The 17,626-nt window shown below is 41.5% G+C and overlaps 1 long non-coding RNA gene across 1 annotated transcript; it reads left to right on the forward strand.

Annotated features, from left to right (window-relative positions):
• The first annotated feature begins 2,682 nt into the window (after positions 1 to 2,682).
• Positions 2,683 to 6,839, forward strand: LOC131394915 (uncharacterized). The gene is made up of 3 exons (XR_009216244.1): positions 2,683 to 2,803; positions 5,194 to 5,259; positions 6,579 to 6,839. It is a non-coding gene; the product is annotated as an uncharacterized LOC131394915 (long non-coding RNA).
• The last annotated feature ends 10,787 nt before the right edge of the window (positions 6,840 to 17,626 follow it).

The following is a 17,626-nucleotide window of genomic DNA, read 5'->3' on the forward strand; positions in this document are numbered from 1 at the left end:
TTTATGGAGACTTGTTTTGTGGCCTAATATGTGATCAATCCTGGAGAATGTTCCAAGTGCATTTGAATAGAACGTGTATTCTTCAGTTTTTGGATGGAATGCTCTGTATATATCTACTAGGTCCATCTGTTCTAGTGTATCATTTAGGGCCAATGTTTCCTTATTAATCTTCTGTTTGGATGATCTATCCATTGGTGTAAGAGGAGTGTTCAAGTCCCCTGCTATTATTGTGTTACTGTCTATTTCTGTTTTTATGTCTGTTAATAATTGCTTTATATATTTAGGTGCACCTACATTGGGTGCATAGATATTTACAAGTGTTATATCCTCTTCTTGGAATGTTCCCTTGATCGTTATGTAATGCCCTTCTTTGTCTCTTTTTACAGTTTTTGTTTTAAAGTCTATTTTGTCTGATATGAGTACTGCTACCCCAGCTTTCTTTTCATTGCCATTTGCATGGAGTATCTTTTTCCATCCCTTCACTTTCAGTTTGTGTGTGTCTTTAGGTCTGAAGTGTGTCTCTTGTATGCAGCATATATATGGGTCTTGTTTTGTTATCCAATCAGCCACCCTATGCCTTTTAATTGGAGCATTTAGTCCATTGATGTTTAAAGTAGGTATTGATAAGTGTGTACTTACTGCCATTTCTTAACTTTTTTTTTCTCAATGTTTTAGTAGTCCTTCTCTGTTCTTTTCTTCTTCTATACAGAATTGATGGTCTCTTTAGCTTGACCTCTGTCTGAAAGCTCTACTCTTTAACTCCCCTCCTCCCTCCTTTTATGTTTTTGATATCATATCTAACCTCTTTTTTGTGCATTTGTATCTATTACCCTCTTATCATGGAAATAGATAATTTTTCCTATTTGTGGTCTTCTCTTTTCCCCTTAAATCAGTCCCTTTAACATTTCTCGTAGCACTGGTTTCTGGTGACAAACTCCTTTAATTTTTGCTTGTCTGGGAAATTTTTGATCTCTCCTTCCATTTTGAATGATAACCTTGCTGGGTAGAGTATTCTTGGCTGTAAGTTTTTTCCTTTTAGCACTTTAAATATATAATGCCATTCTCTTCTAGCCTGTAAGGTTTCTGCTGAGAAGTCAGCTGATAGCCTTATGGGGTTTCCTTTGTATGTAACTTGACTTTCTCTTGTAGCTTTTAGGATTCTCTCTTTATCTTTAATTCTGGACATTTTGATTATGATGTGTCTTGGTGTGGGCCTCTTTGGGTTTATCTTGTTTGGGGCTCTCTGTGATTCCTGTACCTGGATGTCTGTTTCCTTCCTTAGGTTAGGGAAGTTTTCATCTATTATTTCTTGAAATAGATTCTCTGCCCCTTTGTCTCGCTCTTCTCCTTCTGGGACACCTATAACATGGATGTTACTGTGCTTGATGTTGTCCCAGAGGTCCCTTAGACTGTCCTCACTCTTTTTAATTCTTTTCTCTTTTACTTGTTCAGCTTGGGTAATTTCTTCTAATCTTTCGTCCAGCTCACAGATCCGTTCTTCTGTATCCTCTACTCTGCTTTTGAGTCCCTCTAATGAATTTTTCATTTCCAGTATTGTATTCTTCATTTCTGATTGGTTCTTTTTTATATCTTGCATTTCTTTGTCGACATTCTCACTGAGTTCATCTATTCTTCTCCCCAGATCAGTGAGCATCCTTAACACTCTTAGTTTGAACTCTCTGTCGGGTAGGTTGCTCATTTCTGTTTCACTTAGTTCCTTTTCTGGGGTTTTGTCCTGTTCCCTTACTTGGAATGTATTCCTTTGCCTCCTCATTTTGCCTCTTTCCCTGTGCCTGTGTCTATGTATTAGGTAGGTCAGCTACGCCTCCTGCTCTTGGATAGTTGACCTTATGTAAGTGATGCCTTAGGAGGCCTGCGTTGTGGTTCCCTCAGTTCTCAATGTTCCAGGAGTGACCCCTATGTGGGCTACGTGTGTCCTTCTGTTGTGGCCTGTTTGCTCTCCCTTTAGGTGCCCAGGGAGGCCGAGTTATGCTCCTGGCAAGCTGTTATAATGCTCAGCTGCTTGTAGTTGTTGTGGGCCCTTCAGTCTCTTTATCAGGTGTGGGGAGCCCCAGCACAGTTGGCTGCAAGTTCTAATACCACATTTGTGTTGCAGTATGTCTTTTAAGTGATTAGGCCCCCAGTGTGGCAGGTTGTTAGGCTCAGGGCCTTCCAATTGCTGTAAGCCTCCAGCCTTTAGGTCTCTTGTCAGCTCTCTGAGGATTGTAGCTGGGTGGGGCTGGCCTCAGGCACAGGAGCACCCAATTGTTTCAGGCTTTGGAAGGTGGGGCAAACCCCCTATGTGGGTCTTTGAGAAGCACAAGTCTTCTGCAGCTGACAAGCCCTGCCGCCCACAGGTCCACACACACAGTCAACACAGTCCTGCCTCGTGTGCGCGCCCCGACCTCCCGAAGCAGACCTAGTCTCTCTTCGGCGGGAGCCCCACACACTCCACCACCGCCCCACACTCTCCACCCACTCCTTGTGCATGCCCTGCCCCACTGACATTGGCTCAGTTGCCAGGCTGCAGAGAACGCAGTCACCAATCTCTGCAGGCCCACAAGTTGCCTGAGGGCTTGTTGTTGGGTGGGGCCAGTCTCTAGGGTGGGCTGCCTGACGTGGCTGAGCTGGATTAAATCGGTGCTCTAGTGGGTGGGGCAGACCTGGGCTAGCAGACCCCAGGGAGAACTCCAATGGCGTCTGTGTCAGCACGCCCACCGCAGACCACAACAATGGCTGCCGCCAATGTCCCAGTCCCTGGAGAGCTCTCACCTCTCACCGAGATGCACACAGGGCTTATGAGGTGGGTCTCTTTTCACCAAAGCACTATGCACCTTTCTTTCTGGTGATTTTAGGTTTCTGAAATGGGTGAATTTGCATGTGGGCCCTTTAAGAGCCGGTTTTAATTTCTTGGTGAACCAGGTTTTCTGGGGGTACTCCCCAATGTTTTAGTAGCAGGCAAAGTCAGATATTATGCCACTCGTCTCGATTGTGCTGGGTCCACAAAATGCCCCCAGCGGGGAAGCTCCCAGCTCAGGGTCCCGCTCCTTCAGGGAGGCTGCGTACCTGTGGGCTGCTCCCGGGCGGCCGTGAGGCGCTGTGGCTTGTGAAGGCGGCGTTTTTCCTCTCCAGAAGGGAGTTTCTGCCTCTTCCACCTCAGTTAGGATTGTCCGTTGTTGCAGGAGATCCTCTTATCCAGTTTTCAGTTCTGTCTCAGGGGTAATTTTTCCACTAGTAGTTGTAAACTGGCTGTGTCCGTGGGAGGAGGTGAGTTCAGAGTCTGCCTATGCCGCCATCTTGACTTCCTCCCCCAACCGACGTTGACTCTTAAATTTCAGTGGCACTTCCCTTTTCCTGTTTGTAAAAGCGATATAACGATAGAGGACTAATCACTTCCCAGCAAATGAGGGTGGGAATTTCAAAATGGAAAAAGCAGCGAAGAAAAAAGTAGTCTGTAAGGTCTCACCCCTTGCACACAGTGTCATTTTGGGCAGTCGCCTCCTCTCTCCTTGCCTCAGTTATCTCCTCTTAAGATTGAGGGCTTCACATTTTTCTGCTCTGAGAGGCCGTGAGTCTGCGGACCTGGAGGTACACAATGGGCAGGGACTGTGGCCTTTGCTGGTCCAGCCTGGGTCCCTGTCACTCACCTTCAGGTTCTGCGGTCTGTCTTCCGTTGTCAGGTGGATTCTTCGTCTTGAGGTCTGTGCTTCCCCTCTCAGCTCTTCTTCTCGTGCCTCAGCTTCCGGGAGGTGACTCTGTCTTCTTTCCTCCTCAATATCCTGTCAAATTTTCTTTAGCATTTTAAAAGTTCCTGGTGCCGATTAGCTCTGAAAAATGCTCATCTAGTTTTGTCATTTACCCCACATCTTGGCCCCACATGTATTTCTAGGGTCCTACCTCATGTCTAAATAATAGATACAAATGTCACCCCACATGTTAGCACTCATGTGTAAAAGTAGCAGTAGTTTTTCTCGTGTACTTTATCAGGAGAAAAATCCTTCTGTTCCTGTTTTTCTGAGTTTTCATCACATACACCGGTTGGAATTTTTCCAAATGCATTTTCTGGGTCTACTGAGATGATCATATATTTTTTCTTTATTAATCTGTTAATGTCGTCAATCACACTGATTAATTTTGAATGTTACACCAATGTTGTATTTCTGAGATAAACCATACTAGATCATGATACAGTATTGTCTTTCTAAAATATTTTTTATTTGATTTGCCAAAATTTTGATAAGCATTTTTGCATCTATGTTCATGAGGTGTAGTTTTCTTTTCTTAATATATTTCCTGGTTTTCATATAAGAGTAATTCTGGACTTACAAAGTTAGTGGAAAGTATTCCATCCTCTACAATTTTACCAGAGTTTGTCTAGAATGGGTATTATTTCCTCCTTAAATCTTTGCTAAAATTCACCAGTGAAGCCACCTAGGCCTGGAGGTCATAACTACAAATTCAATTTCTGTGATAGTACAGGGCCATTTAGGTCATCTGTTTCTTCTTGACTGATCTTTGGTGGTGTGTCTCCTCCAAGGTATTTGTTCATTTCCTCTAAATCTAATTTCTTGGCATCAAGTTATCCAAAATATTCCATCTTTATCACTGTAGTAATGTAGAATCTACTGATGTCGCTGCGAGTGGACAGTAGGTGAACTCTCACACCTGATATTGGTAATTTGTGTAGTTAAAGGAGTATCAATGTTATTCATCTCAAAATACCAACTTTGGGCTCATTATTTTTTTTTATTGTTTTCCTGTTTTGTAGTGAATTAGTCTCTCCTCTGGTTTTTATTATTTCCTTTCTTCTTTTTACTTTGGGTTTAATTTGCCCTTATTTTTGTATTTTCTTAAGGAGAAACCTGAAGTTTTTGTTTCAAGACTTTTTTTTCATTTCTAATATATGTATTTAGTACTTTAAATTTCCTCCTAAGTACTGTTTTTGTTGCATCTCACAAATTGTTACTTTCTGTTTTTATTTCCACTCAGTTCAAAATACTTTCAAATTTTCCTTTTAGTTTTTCATTTGAACAATTGGTCGTTTGTAAGACTGTTATTTAGTTTACAAATATTTGAAAAATTTCCAGACATATTTCTGTAATTATATTCTCATTATATTCCATTGTTGTTAGAGAATTTTGTCTCTATTATTTGACTCACTTAAAATTTATTAAGATTTTTTTTATTCCCCAGAATATAGTCTGTCTTGGTAAACGTTTCTACTGCACCTGAAAAAAAGTATATTCTGCCATTGATGGGGTGAGTGATCTTTAATGTCAATTATGTCCAGTTTGTGGTTGATGTTGCTCAAGTCTATATTTAGTAATTCTAAGTCTATTTTTTCTACCAATTATTGAGAGAGTGATGTGTATGATTCTGACCTTGATTATAGATTTGTCTATTTCTCCATTCAGTTCTATCAGTTTTTCCTTCATTTTCTTTGAAGTTCTATTATTAGGTGCATAAATATTTAGGTTTATGGAGTTTTGATGAATTGATCCCTTTATCACTTAGAAACGACTAGCTTTATCCCTGAGATTCTTCTTCCCTCTGAAGTCTGGTAAATCTATCTGTTATCAATATAGCCACTTTATTTTTCTTTCAACTAGTGTTGGCATAGAATATGTATCTCCTTCCTTTGCCTTTAAGATTAAGAACAAAAGGAAGTATCTGTGTCTTTATATTTAAACAGAGTATTATAGACAGTAGATATTTGGGTTTTGCTTTTTTAACCCAATCTGACACTGACTATCTTTTCTTTGGGGAACTTAGACCATTTACATGTAATCTTCTTGTATATATATATATGTTTTTATTATTGCTATCTGTTTTTTATTTGTCCCATGAGTTCTCTGTTCCCCTTTCCTCTACTTATGCCTTTTTTTCTTAAGTGAGTATTTCTTGTTTCCATTTTACCCCATTTATTGACTTATTAGATTTGCCTCCTTTGTTGTATTTTTAATGATTGCTTAAGTTCAGAGATTCTCAACCTCACCACTATTGACATTTTGAGCGGGATAAGTCTTTGCTATGGGGGCTGTTCTGTGCATTATAGGATGTTTAGCAACATCCCTGACCTCTACCCACTAGATGCCAGCAGCACCCCTCTAGTTATGAAAACCAAAATTGTTTCTAGACATTGTTAAATATCTCCTGGGGAGCAAGATAGCCTCTGGCTGAAAACCACTACTTTAGGGTTGATAGTAATATCTTTCCCTTATCACAGTCTACCTTCAAGTAATATTTTTAAACCACTTGGTGTATAGTGTAAGAAGCTTGAAACAATATACTTTCATTTCCTCCTTCCTAATCTCTGTGCAATTATCATACATTTTACTCTACACGTGATACATACCCACACGGTAAATTTTATTTTATTTTTCCTTCAAATGTTCAATTATCTTTTAAAGAGATTTTAAGAATAAGTTTTGTAACTGCTAGTCACGCATTGCTGATCATTAACCTATAATGTAACCAGCCTATTGTACAAAGGCCACAGGGACGTGTTTTAACATGTTTCAGCAAGTTCTGAAATCTGACGTGAAACTTTGCTGACACTGGCATGAGTTATTTTTCAGGAACTGAAAAGGTGTGAGGAGGCCACTCAAGACTGAAACCCACTGTTAAGGAAAGAAATAACATTGGACCCTGTGGGCAGAACAGAAGGAGAAATCTGGATAATGGATGCCAGAAATAGCCTGACGCCCTCCCTATTTTTCCATCCTCCCTGTATAACTGCCTCAAAATTTTGTGCTTGCTGAAGATGGTCTTTGGGACATGAGTCCACCATCTTCTGATTTTGCTAGGTAATTGAATAAATCCCTTTCTCGACCACTGAACTTTCTTGCAATTGGTTGGCGTCAGGTTGCGGCAAGCAGGAGGAACCCTTCCTCGGTTACCGTTTGTGGTGAGGGAATAATTCTGAATCCTGATTGTGGTCATGCTTACACAAATCTAGAATATACACCCCACCAAAAAAATGAGCGTATGTAAAATCTGATTGATTTTGAATAAGTTCTGAGGTTTACTTAAGAGTATTGTACTGTCAGTTTCCTGGTTTTGATAATATACTGTGGTTATGTAAGGTGTCAACCAGAAGAAGCCAGAGGAAGAACACACAGGAATGGTACCTACTGTTTCGGGAACGTCTTGTGATTTTTTAAATATTTCAACATAAAAATTTAATGAAAATAAAGTCTTTTATATTTATGTATATATTTTCTGTTTCTGGTGCTTTTCTTTCCTTTTTGAAAATTTCGTTTTCCATTTGCTATCATTTCTGGTTAGCCTAAAAGAGTTCATTTATAAATCTTGTGTTGCAAGCCTCCTATTGATGAATTCTTTCAGCTTTTGTGTGTTTAAAAAGTCTTTTTTTGCCTTAATTTTCAAAAGATATTTCCAATGGATATAGAATTCCGGGTTCAAAGTTTTGTGTTTCTTTTCTTTTTGCTACTTTAGCTGCACAGTCTCAGTCTTCCATTGGCTCTTGGGAGAAGTTCCTATCATTCTTATCTTTGTTCCTTGTAAATAATATATCATTTCTCTTACTGCTTTGAAGTTTCCTCTTATTGCTAAGCTTAAGCAATTTGATTAAGATATTCTTTGATGTAGTTTACTTCTTGTTTCTTGTACTTGAGGTTCATTGAGCTTCTTTATCTGTGGGTTAATAATTTTAGTCAAATTAGAAAATTTTTTGGTCAATATTTATTCAAAATTTTTTTGTCCCACCCTGCTTCAATTACACGGGACTTGAATTATGCGCATATTAAGTTACTTAAAGTTGTTCCACAAGTCACTGAAGAACTCTTTACTTCTCTCTGTGCTTATTTTGGACAAATTTTTCTTTTTGGTCTTGAAATTTACTGATGTTTTCTTCAAGAGAGTCTAATCTGCTGTTAATTCCAACTAGGGTTCATTTTATCTCAAATATCATATTTTTCATTTCTTAAAGTTCAATTAGGTCTTTTGTATATCTCCCTTTATGTCTCTCTGTAAGGGGCTCATGCTGTCCTCATCCTTCTTAAACACAGATTATACTTATAAGAATTGCTTTAATGTCCTTGCCCATTAATTCTTATATCAGTTCTGGGTCTGTCTTTTCTGATTGACTTTACTCCTCAATATGGGTCTTGTTATGCTTCTTTTCATTCCTGATATTTTTGGGTGGATAAAATTTACTGCAAAAGTTTTTGTTTTTAGTTGCTGAAATCTTTCGTTTTCCTTAAATGATTTTGAGCTTTGTTCTGGAACACAGTTCAGCTACTTTGAAATAGTTTGATCCCTTCAAGATTGGATTTTAAACATTTTAAGGCCATTACTAAAGTAATACTCTTCTGAATACCCGATTTGCATTCCCATTTATTATTTCTAGTCCTTTGTGGCCCTCAGAAATTGTTCCTCCCTCTCCTTTCTGGTGTTTTTTTTTTCTTCCTGTCCTTACACTCATTTTCTGACACATATTCATTGCTTCCTATTTAGCTGAAGAACCAACGGGAGCTTTCCAAAGACCACTGGAGCTTTCCCTCTGTGTAGTATTCTCCCCTCCCTGACTCTGGTCTGCAAATTCTAGGCACCAGGACCTGCCCAAATTCTCAACTCTGTCTCCTCCACTTGAGGAGAACACAGGACTCTGATGGGTGCTATCTCCTTGCACTGAAGCCAGGAAACTCTCCCTAGGCTATGAGCTGGGGTAATAGTAGAACTCACCTTGTTTGCTTCCATTTATCAGAGATCACTGTCCTATGCTGCCTGTTATCCAATAACTAAAAACCACTGTTTAATGTATTTTGTTCAATTTTTCAGTTGTTTAAACCAGAAGGGTAAATCCGGCCCCTGATACTCCATCACATTGGAAACTTAAAGTGCCATACATCTTTAACCATTATTTCTTTAGTGATTAGTAAAGCCACCTCTGTCATGTACCATTTCCAAATACCCACAGGTTTGTTTCCAGGCTCTCTTTTCATTTCATCTATTGCCTGTCTCTGCACCATTACCACACTGTCTTATAAATTTGGTATATAGGACCTTCATACATATGAGACATATATAAGTCACCCTCCACCTTCCTTTGCTTCAAAGTTGTCACGATAATTCTTGCTACTTTCTCTTCTATTTGGCAAGTTTAATAAAAAGTTGTTGAAATTTTTATTGGAGTTGCATTGTGTTTACAAGTTTGTGATTAACTGACAAATCCTTAGAGAATATTTCTTATTTATTCATTTTACATCTTCCCACAGCTTTTAACAGTTTCCTCTATACAGATTGTAGTGGATTTATTCTGAGTCACTATATATTTTTTATTTGAAATTGATCCAATTTTCTATTATATTTTTCATTTACATCATGAATGTTATTAATTTATAAAAGTTGATCTTGTGTACAGCCATCTCACTGAACTCTAAAATTCGACCTAATAGTTATTATGCATATCTCATGGATTAAAAACAGCTTCATTTTTATGGTGGTACTTTCTAAATTTTACTATTATGTATATTTGCTCTAAGTTTTTGAACGGTCCGTTTATAAGTATAAGGAGGATCTTTTCTACTGTCAGTATGCTATGATCAATTTTTAAGTCATGAATGATTGTTGAATGATATTGAATGTATTTTCTACTTCTACTGAGATGATCATGCCATCTTTCTTTTTACATCTGTTCATGTGGCCTATAGAATCCCTGATATTAATTTTTTGTTGGCTGTGTACACTTAGCTAAGCTGGAACTATCTCTGTCCAAGAATTTACCTCAGCGTTGGGTTCCCAGGTAGGGTTGGCTATACATGAAATTTGCATAAGAATTAGAAAGTGGAAGCTTTGTGCTCTGAATGTCAGTTTAGGGAGCCAATTCACACATGTTCTCGCTGGTCTGCTGGTTCACCTGGTCTGCTGGGGCAGTTCCAGAGCCTGCAGCTCCACCAGCGCCTACTGCGTCTCCTCCTTCTGCTTCTCTGAGTTCTGCTCAAGGGGTGTACAGCTCTGGGGGAAGGGCGCCAGCTCCTCTAGCAGGTTACTTGCACACTGAGGTTTGAAGTGGAGAGACAGACTCGAATTTCAGTTTAGACTCACGGGTTTCATTTCCTTTTCATCGGTTCCAATTTGTCTTTCCTCTCTCCCTCTTCACATCTTGTTTTTCTTTCCAACTGCTGACCCCGGGGGTCTGGCTGGCCCATAGTGACTTTAAACTCAGCACCTGATGCAAATGCTGTAGTCTTCCCTTGTCTTCTTAACCAGCTCCTACAATTACGTGAAGTCTAATTCCTATAATAAATTCACTTAGTCGTATCACAGTGATTCTGCTTTGCTGTCTAATCCCTGACTGATACAAATATCATTTCCAGAAGTGCATCCAGATGAACAAAATCTGAGGGATGAGTTTCTGAATTGGTTCTGGGTTATCTGGAATTGCTTCTCTGCACCGAATAGATTTAAAGGCTTTAATGACACCATTGCCAGTGGCAAAGGGGACAATGGTGGTCCACGGCCTGTGGCGACAAAAGTTACTTAAATTATCACCAGTCAACACCTTTAATAAAATGCCATGGATGGAAAGGCAAGTAGCTACTGTCACAGAACATTCTGGTAATAAAGAGTAAAATTAGCATGGCTGGTTGCTTCTAAATGGATGGAAGAGAACTTGAGTAAAGAAAATTATGAGCTCAGAGCCTTAAGTTCACAAGGTAAGGTAAGATCGATGTAAGGAACCAAAAAGCCTTAAGCACTGCTCTACCATTTAACCACAGAACTCAGATTTCTCAAAACCAAACCTAAAGGCGAATCCTGCAGGCGACTGATCAAGGCAAACTGAATTCTCATCCTTAATGTGTCTTTTATGCTGAAATTAGCCATTGATTGAGAAGCAGAGGGACTCTGAAAATTGGAATGGGGACACGTGGGTAGATTCCAACGAAGCTGGAGACCTTGAACTTCCAAATTCTGCTGTCTCCTTGGCCCATAGAAGCAGCCCTTCTTCCCCTATTTAAGGGCAAAGGTAATATGGAGTGGACAGTGGAATGAGGTAGGTATGAATACCAGCTAGACCATGTGACCAGTCACAGAAGCAAAGACAGTAACAGTGTTATGGCTGAATATTTTTGTCCCCCCCCAAATTCATATGTGAAGCCATAACTTCTAGTGGGACTATATTTGCAGGTAGGGCCTTTACAGAAGTGAATAGGTTAAATGAGGTCATAAGGGTGGGCCCTTATTCCATAGGATTGGTGTCCTTATAAGATGAGGCACTCCATCTCTCTGTTCTCATACACACACTGAGGAAAAACTATGTGAGGACTTAGCAAGAAGGCAGCCATCTGCAAACCAGGAAGAGAGCTCTTACCAGAAACCAACCCTGCTGGAATTTTGATCTTGGACTTCTGGCCTCCAGAACTGAGAAATAAATTTCTGTTGCTTAAGGCACCCAGCCCGTGGTATTTTGTTTTGGTAGCCCAAACCGACTAATACAAATAGTTACGACTATTTCTTTTTTATTTGGTTATGAATATGTTTATTAGCCATTCTTTTCTTCCTCTCTCTCATTCTCTCACCATCTAACATAAGATGTATTAATAGGAGTGAACCTTACAGCTCAGTAGTTAAGTTACAGTTAAGATGGATACAGGGACTCCTGTGTCCTCTTTCGGGAAGATGGTAAATGTTTTGATTGTATGAAAGATACTTATACAGCATGGTAGTGGAGGCACGATTTTACTGTGGACTTCAACTGGAATTTAAGTCTGGTTAAGAGGGGCATGGATGCCAAGTTGACAAGGAGTGAACTGTGGCAGCTTTGTACCATGACAGTTTAGGTAAGCTGGAATGATGTTTCCCAGAATTCCCTTCTCTGTGTTGACCCAGGTTGGATTGGCCATAAAGGAACCTTGTGTGAGTACTGCAAGGCAGAAGTAAAGTTACTCCAGGTCCAACACCAGCCACAAAAGCAGCAATCTTTCACGGACTTTCAGACTAGGACCACAATTGCAGAAGATCTACTTGCTATTATTAAGCTCTTGTTCTAGATATCTCCTGGTCTGGATTCACTTACTGAACCCTTATTGGACACATTCATTTGTTCATTCCTAGGATAAATCTCACATGATCGAACAGGGGTATTTTTATAAACTTTTCATTTATTTCCTTGGATTCTATACAGAAGGTTGAGTCTATGTTCATCAATGGGATTAATACACAATTTTTGTACAATTCTTATCAAGCTTTGGTCTTTATTTCATATTATCCTCATAAAGTGATTTGGATAGCTTTCCCACTTTTTCTGTTCCCTAAGACAGTTTATATCAGATATGGATTAGCTTTCCTAGAAAATATTCTGGGCCTGTTGTCTTTTACTAGAGAGAAACTGTTGATTACTAATTCAGTTTTTCTTAATGGTTATTGCTTTAATCAGCTTTTTTGTTTGCTTGGGGTCAATTTTGTTATGTTATTTTTTTCTAGAAAATTATTTGTTTCATTTACATTTTCAAATATATTGACAAAATATTGTCCAAATAATTCACTATTCAAGATATTTTGTGTCTTTCATTATGGCCATTTTTCTCTTTTTCTTATTTTTTATGTGAAAATACTTATAGATTCACAGGAAGTTGATAAAATAGCACATATTATCTTGCCCTGTTTCCCCCAATGGTAACATCAGGCATAACCATACTACAATTTTAGACCAGTCAATTGACATGGGTATAATCCCCAGATCTTATTCCTATTTCACTAGTTTTATTGGTACTTATTTGAAGGTACGTTTGTATTTCTGTGCCACTGTGTCACATGTATAGATTTATGTAGCCACCACCAAAGTCAAGATACACTGTTCCATCATCACAAATATCTATCATGGTCTCCCTTTATGATTACACATTTTTCCCTCCTACTCTCTCTTTTCTCTGGTTCTTAACCCCTGACAACTCCTTATATATTCTCCATTTCTACAATTTTGTAATTTAGAGGATATTATACAATTGAATCATATCCTATGCAAAGTTTTAGCTTTTTTCACTCAGCATGATGCCCTTGAGATCCATCCTAGTTGTCTGGGTATCAATAGCTTGTTACTTTTTATTATTGAATAGTATTCCATGCATGTTGCCTCTCTTGTTTATTTCTTAATTTTTTTAAATCATCAAATACCACTCCACTTGTCACCCATTAGCAATCTCTCTAGTATGTGTAACATGCATCTTAATTATTTTAAGTTTTCTTGCTACATGTGTATTGTTATTTGGTATTTGCCTAATGTTACTGGGTCCTATATCCCAACCTGATTTCCACATTTTTAATTTATGACTATTTTTGAGCCATATGTACATCTAATCCATTGCTTTTGCCTGATGCTGAGAACTCTATGAAACCCATCCACTATGTTTTAGTCATTTGCTCTTCCATTGTTGGAGACTCCAGTAACTTCCAACTAGCTGCCATCGCAAATAACATCCTCATACCTGTCTGCTTATGACCCGCAGGAGAATATTACTGTAACGTTAAAAAGAAAAGGAATTATCATTTTTTATGGCTGAGTAGTATTCCATTGTATATATATACCACATCTTCTTGATCCACTCATCAGTCGAGGGACATTTAGGTTGCTTCCATGTCTTGGCTATAGTGAATAACGCTGCAATGAACATAGGGGTGCATAAGCCTCTTTGGATTGTTGATTTCAGGTTTGTTGGATAGATTCCCAGTAGTGGGATAGCTGGATCATAGGATATTTCTATTTTTAATTCTTTGAGGAATCTCCATACCGTTTTCCATAGGGGCTGCGCCAGTTTTCATTCCCACCAGCAGTGTATGAGGGTTCCTGTTTCTCCATATCCTCTCCAACATTTGTTGTTTTTTGTCTTAGTGATTATAGCCATTCTAATGGGCGTGAGGTGATATCTTAATGTGGTTTTGATTTGCATTTCCCTGATGATTAGTGATGTTGAACATCTTTTCATGTGCCTATTGGCCATCTGTATATCTTCTTTGGAGAAGTGTCTGCTCATTTCCTCTGTCCATTTTTTGATCGGTTTGTTTGTTCTCTTGTCCAATTTGCAACAACATGGATGGGCCTGGAGGGTATATGTTAAGTGAAATAAGCCAGAAAGAGAAAGACAAACACTGTACGATCTCACTCATATGTGGAAGATAAACCAACACATGGACAGAGAAAACTGTATTGTGGTTACCGGGGGCAATGGGGGTGGGAGGTGGGCACAAGGGGTGAAGGGAGACATATATATGGTGATGGACAAACAAAAATGTACAACCCCAAATTTCACAATGTTATAAACTATTAAAACATCAATTAAAAAACAAAAAGAAAAGGAATTGATAGGTCATAGGGTATGCATGCTCTTACTTTGAAAAATGGCCAAACTGATCTCCAGAATGTTTGCACCAGGCTGAACTCCTAAGGGCAACGTATTGTGCTCCCTATTCCTCAAGTCCCCAGCAGCACCTGGCATTATCCACCCTCCTAACGTTTAACACTCTAACCCAGGGTAGTAAATGCTTCCAAAATATTTGTGAGAGCTAGAGGAGCAGACTATATGATGAGATACCAAAAATGGTTCCCAGAATCATGCCACAGAAATGGCCCACCAAGGAAGCTGCCTCTTCTGCTACAGCAGGAAGCTGAAACGTGATGACAAGCCTGGGAATAAGGAAACTGCTGTCCTCTAGGAGACCCAGAATCATGATGCCTTATATAAATTGTCTCTTTATACTTTTAGATTTTTTTTTTTCATTTGAGTATTCTGTCCTATTCTTGTTCATTTGGAAGAATTCAATAAATATTCAGGACATCAGTTCCTTGTTTGTTTTACCCCAAAATATCTCCCATTTACTTTTGCATTATGTTCTTTGGTGAACAAACATCCAATAATCAGAAAACGTCTGGATCTGGATACTATGGCATAGATGCATTTCTACCTATTTCTTGAGCTAAATACAGCTAAAGACCTTGGATATTACAAATAAAACAACCAAAAGTAAACTCTTAAAGACTTTAAAGGTGGAGAGAAGAAAGTAGACAAGCTAAGGAACCAGGGATTTGAGGAATGACATAGTGGTGAGTTCGCTTACTATCTTTTTGTCTCGTATACTCTAGACTGTGTTCAAGAGAAACCTGTAACTTAGAAACACAAACAGGTGCAGACGACGAGAGCCCTAAGAGGGGATCCATCGAGGTGTCAGATAGGTGTGGGGTGAGGGGAAGAGAAGATGACCACAGAAGGGGGACCCCGGAGCCACTGGCTGAAGTCTGTACTGGGTGTGGGGTCTGGTTAACGCGGAGGAGCAATGGCCAGGAGGTGAATGACTTGGAGACTTGGAGGGGTGGGGCCCAAACTTAGCAGCTGGCTATATCACTTCCTCCCTAGGAGTTTATTAAAAATGCAGATTTCTAGGACCAGTATGTCTGAGGTGGGGTCTAGGAATCAGCATGTTCAAAATGCTTGGTGTCAGAACCACTGACAAGGCCTATGGGGAGAATGAGGGAGCCAGCAAGGCCAAAGCCAGCCTCTGCCCCCCTTCCAGGCACAGGCAGGGTAGGCAGGGGCCAAATAAATAGCTCTTGGGGCTTGCAGCGGTCCTGAATCCTGCTGATTGCTTTTTCTCTTTCTGAACAGCCATTTGTGGAGGGCAGCAGCGAGTATTCAGTTGGACATGTGAGTCTCTTGGGAGCAAGGTTGGCCCTTGTGGTCCCAGCCACACTAGCTGAGCTGCTGGTTCTCCCTCCTCCCCAGCACGACTTGCCCTTCCCTGGGCTGCTGCTCACATGGCAAAGGCCCAGCCGCTTTTCCTCCCTGTGCAGTTGCCGTGGATACAGCCTGCTCCACCTCAGTCCCTGAAGATCCTGGATTGGCCTCTCCCAGTGGAGCTTGAGAAGATGGATGGGCACGAGTTGGCTGTGGGGAATGGGCAGGGCCCCAGTATTTCTATCAGAAGATCCCTTTAGGTTGGAGCTTTCAATTCCCAGAGCAAGCCTTCGAGGTAGCTGGGGTCGGCCTGCAGGGCAGAAGGGGAGATGAGGCCCATGTACTTCTCCAAGGCCACACAGACCCTCCATCCAGGTCTTCTCCATTATTCCAGAGCCGGTGTCCCTCTGAATTCAAGAGGACCCCACTGGGGCTCCAGTGACTCACTTGCATTGTGTTTGAGAGAGACAAACACCAAACACCCCCAATTTTTAATAATAATAACAAGAGGTTCCCTCACTGAGCAATCACCACGTGGCCTCCATGTCTCCTCTTTCTTTCCTTGGCAGCCTTTCCTGCTGAAGAGCCCCCAGCTGGTGAGTGACCTCGCTGGGAGGTGTAGTCCCTCCCCTGCTCCCCGGGGTGGGAGGGCACCACCACCTGGTGGAAATGCCCTCAGGGTTCTTCCTACCTTTGTACAAAACTGCAGGCTGCGGGTGGGCTGGCAGCTTCATTGTACCTTTTGTCCATTTATTCTGCACACAATTAACTGATACCGTGCCAGGCCCAGGGCTGGGCTCTAGGATAGAGGGCTGAGCCAGTCCCAGCCCTCCAGTTGCTCACAGGCTGGTGGGGAGGCAGACCAATGAACCAGCCAGTACATTTCCATTGGGCTGCAGCGATGGGGGACATACGTGGTGCTCACAGCACGGAGGGGCCCGGAGCTCAGCCTGGAGAGGCCAGGGAGAGCGGAGTACAGGAGGCCAGGCCTGCAGTAGGTGTTTAATAAATGAGCAGAGCAGAGTCTCCTCCTGGCTGCAGGCCTAGAGGCAGAGACTCACCTGCTCCAGGGCTCCCGGCCCCCAAGGGCAGCCCTGGAAGCCACTCCTGGGGATGGGAGCCCCCCCAGCCCCCAGCCCCTCTGTGAGTGCCTTCTCAGTCATCTCCCTGTTCCTTCAGGAGGTGCCCTGCTCGCGTGCCCTTCCCCGGGTCTCTGGCCCGCACAGGTCATCATAGTGCGGGGGCTGGTCTTGCCAGAGCCAGAGGAGTAAGTATGCAGATGGCGGGAGGGAGAAGCCTCTCTGTGCCGGGCCCTAGCCGTATAAGCATTTCCTCCTTATCTCCAACACCACCACTTAACCCCCATCCTATAGATGAGGACAGAGGAGAGGTAAGGTACCCAGGGTCACAGAGCCCCTGACAGTCGGGCTGGGATTGGGATCAGGGCTCAGGCTGCCTCTCTGACCCCGGCAGCCCCATTTGTGGGAGTGTCTTCCCTGCCTGTTCATCTGGTCAGGCCAGCCTGCCTCTGGTCGCAGGTCCCTGCTGGGGCCTCAGGAAAGGCCCTTTGCAGGCACAGGCTGAGACCCAGTGAGAGGATGCGACCTGCCTCGGTGACACAATGCCCGGTTGAGGAAACACAGCCAGGGGCCCCCAGGGAGGAGGTGCAGGGAAGTGGGGACTCGGAGGGACGCAATAACTAACATCTCCACCAGGGGGCGCTCCCGTTCCTTTTCCCAAACCTGGGAGCGCCAAGCCAGTTAGAGGAGGGTCTTTTTCTTTTTTTTTTTCTTTCTTTTTGTCTTTCTCTCTTTCTTTCTTTCCTTCCTTTCCTTTCATCCTTCTGGAAATGCTTTGGATTTCTGGGCCAGATTGCCTGGGTCTGACTTCTGCTGAGGACACCTTCATGGCAGTTACTTTCCTTTCTGTGCCTCAGT

Source organism: Diceros bicornis, chromosome 31 (assembly GCF_020826845.1).
Source record: "Diceros bicornis minor isolate mBicDic1 chromosome 31, mDicBic1.mat.cur, whole genome shotgun sequence".
NCBI lineage: Eukaryota > Metazoa > Chordata > Mammalia > Perissodactyla > Rhinocerotidae > Diceros > Diceros bicornis.